The 7,596-nt window shown below is 35.2% G+C and overlaps 1 long non-coding RNA gene across 2 annotated transcripts; it reads right to left on the reverse strand.

Moving 5' to 3' along the window:
- Nucleotides 1-2,874: 2,874 nt before the first annotated feature.
- LOC131617092 (uncharacterized) lies at nt 2,875-6,623 on the reverse strand. 2 transcript variants are annotated; one of them, XR_009288422.1, is made up of 6 exons: nt 6,000-6,623; nt 5,821-5,900; nt 5,473-5,646; nt 4,474-5,362; nt 4,220-4,311; nt 2,875-3,246 (listed from the first exon to the last, which is right to left on the reverse strand). It is a non-coding gene; the product is annotated as an uncharacterized LOC131617092 (long non-coding RNA). The 2 variants fall into 2 exon arrangements; XR_009288423.1 differs by having other exon boundaries at nt 2,926-4,083.
- Between the last annotated feature and the right edge of the window lie 973 nt (nt 6,624-7,596).

Below are 7,596 nucleotides of genomic sequence, written 5' to 3' on the forward strand. Positions count from 1 at the left end.
ACAACTAATCACATACCTCGTACCAATACGATAACATTCACACAACACATCATTATCAATTACAACCAAGCACTATGATAATTTCCCAATCATATCGCGCATATAAACAATTATGTGTTTTCATCAACAACACCTCATAACTAACTAATAACAATCTAACCAAGCCTATACTATCATATAGAACATCCAACTAGCTTCCTAACACTTCGAACGGCGTACGAAACGGAGCTAAGGATCAAAAGTTACAAGGTTTCAAAGTTTGGTTAATTGAACATACTACACAACTCATCACTTGATCCTAATAAAAATAATGGGATACTACATCCTATGAATCATTTAATTAGATAATAATATAGGTTATTGCGTTAGCTTTCCAACGCTTCGAACGGCGACAAAATCGGAGTTACGGTTCAAGAGTTACGAAGTTTCAAAGTTTTGGAAAAACAGAAAAAGCTGCCATCCGCTTCAGCTCCGCTCAGCGGACCTGGGCAGAGAAATTTCTGCAACAGAACCTCCGCTCAGCGGACCCACCTCCGCTCAGCGGACCTGCGTAAACCCAGAAAAAACCAGAACGCACCAGAACGGTTCCAGGCCCCTTATACCCACCAAAACCACTCCTAAACATCATTATAACACCAATACAACACATACAAACCATAGAAACAACCTAACATCAAACTTTTCACGGTTAATTCATCAATCTAACTCAAAACCTAACTTTATCTCCAAACTCAAACAAGCCATGGTAATGGAAAACAAACATGATCAATCACCATAACACAACAAGGATATCATTTAATCATCATACAATCATTCTCAAACAAACTTAATTCAAACAAAGATCACACAAGAAAATTGTGGAAATTGGAACAAGAAGAACAAGAACAAGAACAAGACTATAAGAATCATACATCCAAGATAAATTAGATTCACCCCCTTACCTTGCTATAGCAACGATCGGAACTCGAATCGGTCGAGAATCCACCAATCTACACTTTTTCCTTCTTCTCCTCTTCTTCTTTCTCTCTTCTCTTTCTTTCTTTCTTTCTTTTCTTTCTCTTTTTCTTTCTATCTTTGTTTTCTTTATAAAGAAAATATCTTCCTCGCGGAAATGACCAAAATGCCCCTACGCTCAAATATCGTTCAAACGCCCCAAAACGCGGAATATTACCTTAATAATATTTCCGGTACCAAAAATATGAAAACCTTCAATTAAATATTAGTCCGCCATCCCGAACTAATACCGACTGAAACAACTCCAAAAACGGTACAATTCCAATAAACGTCACAAACGTCCAAATCAAGTATATACTTATTTTCCGGGCGTTACAGAGATAGTCCTAGAAAAACTTCGATGTGGAAGGACTTGATATCTCATTTAAAAAGAAGATTAGCCGTGTGGAAAGGATTGAATCTCTCTTTAGTGGGAAGGGTGTGTATGATTAACTCCGTTTTAAACGCTATTCCAATCTACTCTTTGTCCTTCTACAAAGCACCTACGAAGGTTCTCAACGAAATTCGGTCTATCCAATGTTCCTTCCTTTGGAATGGTAGTGAGGAGAAAAGGACCATCCATTGGGTTCGATGGGATACGGTTTGTAAAGATAGAGATGAAGGAGGATTAGGCGTAAAAAATGTAGAGGTGATGAATATAGCGTTGTTGAGCAAATGGAAGTGGAGGATATTGACGGATGAGGAGGCGGTTTGGCGCGGAATTCTCATCTCAAGATATAGAGATGTGAAGAGGAAGGTGTTGGTTGGGGATGTTTCCGTTATAGAGAAGGCCGATTCAATTTGGTGGAGGGATTTGCTTTTATCTGACAATTATTTATCTCTTTTAACTCACAACTTTGCAGGTGCTATTTTCTGTAAAATCGGGAGCGGGACGGATACGCCCTTCTAGCACGGCTGCTGGGCAACCCAGCAATCTCTAGCAGCAGCTTTTCCAGAATTATTTGTGGTGGCTGGCAGCGATTTATTGTCAGTGGCTGAGGCTGGAGTTTTCAACAATCATGTGGGTGAAGGTTTACAAGTGGATTGGTACTATAGACGATTTATCTTACGAGGATTTTCTTAGGTATCCTTTTGCTATGCATAAGGTGAATGGTTCGATTGTTAGGGACACGATAGCGGTAATTTTGTTAGCGTTGGTGTGGGGAGTTTGGTCGGTAAGGAATGCTATCATTTTCAAGCAGGAATCTTTTAAGTTTAGCGATTGTTGGGACGGAGTGGTTTTTAATTCGTGGAGGTGGTTATGTTCTTTCTATAGGCTAAAGTCTTGTTGTAATTACTTTACTTGGAATATTCTTCCGCTCTCTTGTTTTGAGCGGTAGAAGTTTTTCCGCTTTGTATCATCGGGTGAGCACCCCTTATGCTCTTCATTAATTCCATAGCCTATTCAAAAAAAAATTTATAATTAGTATTGCAATCATGGTTTTATGTATAAATCGTCAAAATTAAACCCAAAATCAAATTCCTATTTAAACTTTATCATGTTAAATCCAAAATTAAACCCAAAATCAAATTCCATAATGAGTTTATATAGTTCTTAGGATTTTGTAATCAAATTCCTATATAAACTTTATCATGTTAAATGGTACGTCTTATATGGATATCTCTTTCTTTCTATACTTTTAATATATTTCTTTTATAATTTAAAACAAAGGTATAGAGATACATTAAAATAACTTGGAGGTTAATGCTGGAAAGATAATGGTTTATATTGCAATGGCTACTTATGGTGAACTATAATGCACATCAACTTCTATAGAATGATGTGTTTGAGAAAGTACTCTCCCTCCATACATAGTAAAATCACATGAAAGAGGCTAAAGTTAAATTTTCAACCTTGACTCACAGGACAAATTTGACAGCTGATACATAGTTTCTTGCATGCAAATTCAGCATTTTGTAGAACACTATCAACATTAAACTAACAACTACCCTGCAATTCAGTTTCTCAATAGACTGTATAAATATGAAAACTCACTTCTGAGTTCATAATAGAAATAAAATTACAAAGTAACAAACTCAATCCTTACTTGCTCTAAATATCTTTTACTAAAAAAGCAAACTAATATCTTTTCCTAAAAAAGCAAACAAATATTATTATGGCCATTGACAAAATTTGGATGCACCTGTGTATTTCATCATCTTTCCCTATAACTGGATCAAGTTTTCCTGCTTTTTCCATTGCTGTCAGGTCTTTTCCATATTTTTCTACTGCTTCATACTTTCCTTAGGGATCTGTAGTGTACATATAGTAAGGTTTGATCAATAATAAATGCAAACAATCATATACAATGTGTAACTCCTAAAAGCTTGTAAAGAAGAAGTTCAAGGGTAACATTAATCTACTGCTTCACAATTTTCCCAAAGATATGGAGGTCTTCAATAGGACAAAGTTAACAACTCAAACAACCCTTTTCACCAAACAAAGTTAATAGCACAAGAAGGAAAATGAACATCACACTTTATCATATAATAAAGGATATAAAATGAGACAAATTGATAATGTATTGTTGTTGCGTTGAAGCTGAGTGAAACATATCAATGGAGACGTTATGCTGCGGCGTATTTGTTGCGAAGCTTCAAGTTGAAATTGGTACGGGTCGTAACTTTGATGAAGGTGTAGCGTTCGGTCGTGATGTTGTCGTTGTTTATGATGCAGGTTCACCGAGTGTCAAAGATGTGATGCTGCCTGCTGATGAGAAGCACGCGTATTGCTATGATGCAGATCGGTCGAAGTCGTGATCTGAGTGTGAAGCAGAGTTGTTGTTTGGTTCAAAGATTGATGAAGGTGAGGTCTCAAATTAGTTAAGTGATTATTGATGGAGGAATTTGAGTTTTCGGTTATGTGATGGAAGGTTGTATCAGATCTGTTAAGCTAAAGGTGCAAAGTTTGTTGAGCTTTTTGAAGGTTCAGGTTGTTGAGTGAGAGTATCAAAACTGAAGATGAATGAAGGCCTATATATGGCACTGTTTCTTTTAGAAGAAAATGGATGATTTTTGTATGCTATTATGTGCCTAAGCTCCAGATGCTTTTCCAACAGTAATTTCCATATTACTTTTGATACTTGAAACCTAAACACGGCTTCAAATTTATTTCTAAACTAAATTAATGAAATTAATTATTTCTTCTAAAACTAATCCTCTTCCACATATGGAAAACAAACATAACCATATGTGTATAGAAAGTAAAAAAACAGATTCTACTTACAGCAATTCTCCATCAGCAAGTAATTCTGATGTAAGAAGTTGATCATCCAATCTTATCTGCAAAACTTCTCCTAGCGGTATTCTAGTTTGAGCCTGTAAGTTGGAAAACATAATTGCTATATTGATGAACAAACAAACAGAAGCTAAGGTTAATTAAAACATGTATTAGTAAATAGTACTACATAAATAGAAGCAATTTAAAGAAAATCCAATCGATGAAAAGATGATGAGAGTAATGAATGATCATAGTTTAACCTGCAAGAATGCATTGTTCATGAATCAGCAGCAGTAGCAATATTGAGAAACTGAATCGTAGATGATGATTCTTCACAAACCATTACTCTGTTATTTTATCCAAGAAAACAAAGACTCATTATAATAAGAGTGAAATGAAAAACATGACAACCTTAACCAAGATATAATAAACAAAGGCAACCCTAAATGCAAACACGCGGTAGCAAGATCATCGAGAAGACCAGGTAGCAGAGGAGGTTGAACTATAGTCTTCTCTTTGCGCAAGTTTTAATTCCTATATGCATTCGGGTTTATGTCAGGTTGGATAGATCTCTTCGATCCTGAAACAAATTTCCTTGGCCCGACCATTGTTTTCAAGACTGGATCTACTTTACAGTAGCATGAAACAGAGTCTACGTGTGAAACTTTACATGTTAGTATATGTTGAAAGTATCAAAATATCGAATAGGTATCTAAAGAATTTAAAAGTTCAGGTATTGATTTTTTCTGCAAGAGAAAAAAAATGAAGTACCATACAAATAACTTCCTAAAAGGAACCACTGATACATACATACACCAGAATGAAGAAAGTGATAATGAGAATAATTACAACTCATGCACCGGTATTGTAACTCAACATGCTTTCTTTTCCAAATAATAAAGCATGTTATGTTTATCTGACTCATAAAATATAGAAATACATTTACATGCAATGAATTAAATTTATGAGAGATTAGATAAGGCCAGAAACCATTTATAGATATCATTATGTCAATGGAAAAAGATACAACAATTAAATTATTGGAGGAACACATCTAAGGCTGAATGGAAGGAAGGAATAAAAGGAAATATAGAAGCTCACAAAGGCCAGCCCAGGACTTGTTTCAAAACTCCTAATATACAGAAACTGCTGCAAAGTAGAAAGTCACCAAAACAGAGTCAAAATAATAGTTCTTCAGGAAATAAAGTAAACTACTGAATGAGACAACAGATAGGGTCTAAATTTTCTAGAGTGATTACCTGCATTCTATCCATTGCTAAGCCAATCAATACACCACATACAAACTCATCGTTGCTAACCCATTTCAACCACCACCACCACACTCGTCGTCGCAAGCCCGTTTCCACCACCACCACCATACTGGTAACCCATTGTCTCCACTCATATGTTTCTTCTTCACCATCGAAACACACCTGAAACCAAAAATCGCACCCACACAAATCAAATATCACAAATCTGTAAATATAGTTTAAATTATGTCACTTTAAAACATAACTGAAAGATGGTTAAGTGAAAACAAACAAACAAACATATGGTTAAGTGAAAGATGAAATAACTGTACATGATTAAGTAGTTTGTATACAAACCTTTAAGTACACCTTCACCAGAGACACATGTATTGCTCGATAATCATTGGAATAAGAAAATAACAACAATGTCCTTTCACCTTGTAACAATAATAGGTTGCATAAGAGTAAGAGAATGTGAGAACAATACCAAAAATAAATATCCCGTTTCAGAGAAACAAAGGCCAGAAATATCAAACCTAAAAAAATATGTCGACATGAGAAGGCACGCAACCACCACCACCACTACCACTTATTGCATCCTATACAGAAGAAACATAAAGCGTTGGATCCGCAAACCCTAAGTCATGAAAGTGTTGGATCTGGAAACCCTAAGCCACAAAAGTGTTGGATCTAAAAAACCTAAGCCACGAAAGTGTTGGATCTGGAAAAAAGGATGAAGAGGAAAGCATAATATATCAGAAGCAACTTGGAGTGAAGGTAGAAAACATTACCTTCAAATTGCATAAACAGTGGCCGACCACCACATGTTCGTTACGAATCCGACATCGTCGCCAAATTAGCCTTTCGTCATCTTCTCCCCTGTTCGCACCACTGTAGCCTTTCGTTTCGAGGAAGAAGAGAAAGAGGGAGAAGAGAGTGAATGAAGAAGAAGAGAAAGAGGGAGAAGAAAAACATAGACGTGAGAGAGAGAAAGAGATAAAAAAATGAGAGAAAGAGGGAGAGATAGAAGCAAAGAAATGAGTTGGTGGAAGTCATGAGTTGTTGTGGCATAGAAAGAGCAGGTTTCAAAGAAATGCAAAGAACCCATCCACGTGGCTCACTATCTAAGCAGAGGGGCATTCTGGTCCTTTCCAGAACATCAAACTTTCTTATATTGTAGATAACTACGTAAGAAACTATGTCTTAGTCTCATGGATAATGGATAATGACTAAGTGCATTGTTTTATGATTCAAAGTTGAGTTCATAGTGGTCTCTTTGTTTTCCTTCTCAATGCCGAATGCCGTGTCTTGTTATGATTGGGGTTTGAAATCACTACTAAAGCATGTTATTTTGGTGAATGAGAAACAAGAGCATTAATTCCTCGTCACTATTTATTCACTCCTGTAGAAACATTTTTTTATAGTTTTAATTTAATATATAAGTTATGTATTTTCAATGTAGAATTAGGGTACTCTTTTTTAATTAAGTTAATTTAGATTTTTAGTTTAAGTTGTAATTAAGAAAAATTCAAAACTAATTTTTATTTTTATTATGTATTTAGTTTAGTCTTTTTATTTTATACAAAAACAATTTTTATTCAATAAACTTCTCGATCCAATGTCGAGTTTCTTCTTCACAAAAACATATTCCTCTAATTAAATCGAAAGATCGAGTGACAAGAAGTGAACACCTCTTGAATACCTCGATTCTTTTGGATTAACACCTTTTTTTTTAAAACCTTTCTTAATCAAATCAAAACGATCAAGTGACAAGAAGTGAACACCTCTTGAATACCTTGATCTTTTGAATTAAAATACATTAATCAAATCAAAGTGATCAAGTGACAAGAAGTGAACACCTCTTGAATACCTTGATCCTTTGAATCACAACACATTAATCGAAACAAAGTGATCAAGTGACAAGAAGTGAACACCTCTTGAATACCTTAATCCTTTGAATCAAAACACATTAATCAAAACAAAGTGATCAAGTGACAAGAAGTGAACACCTCTTGAATACTTTGATCCTTTGAATCAAAACAAATTAATCAAAACAAAGTGATCAAGTGACAAGAAGTGAACACCTCTTGAATACCTTGATCCTTTGAATGAAAACAAATTAATTAACAAGGA

This window comes from Vicia villosa, linkage group LG7 (genome assembly GCF_029867415.1).
Source record: "Vicia villosa cultivar HV-30 ecotype Madison, WI linkage group LG7, Vvil1.0, whole genome shotgun sequence".
Lineage (NCBI taxonomy): Eukaryota > Viridiplantae > Streptophyta > Magnoliopsida > Fabales > Fabaceae > Vicia > Vicia villosa.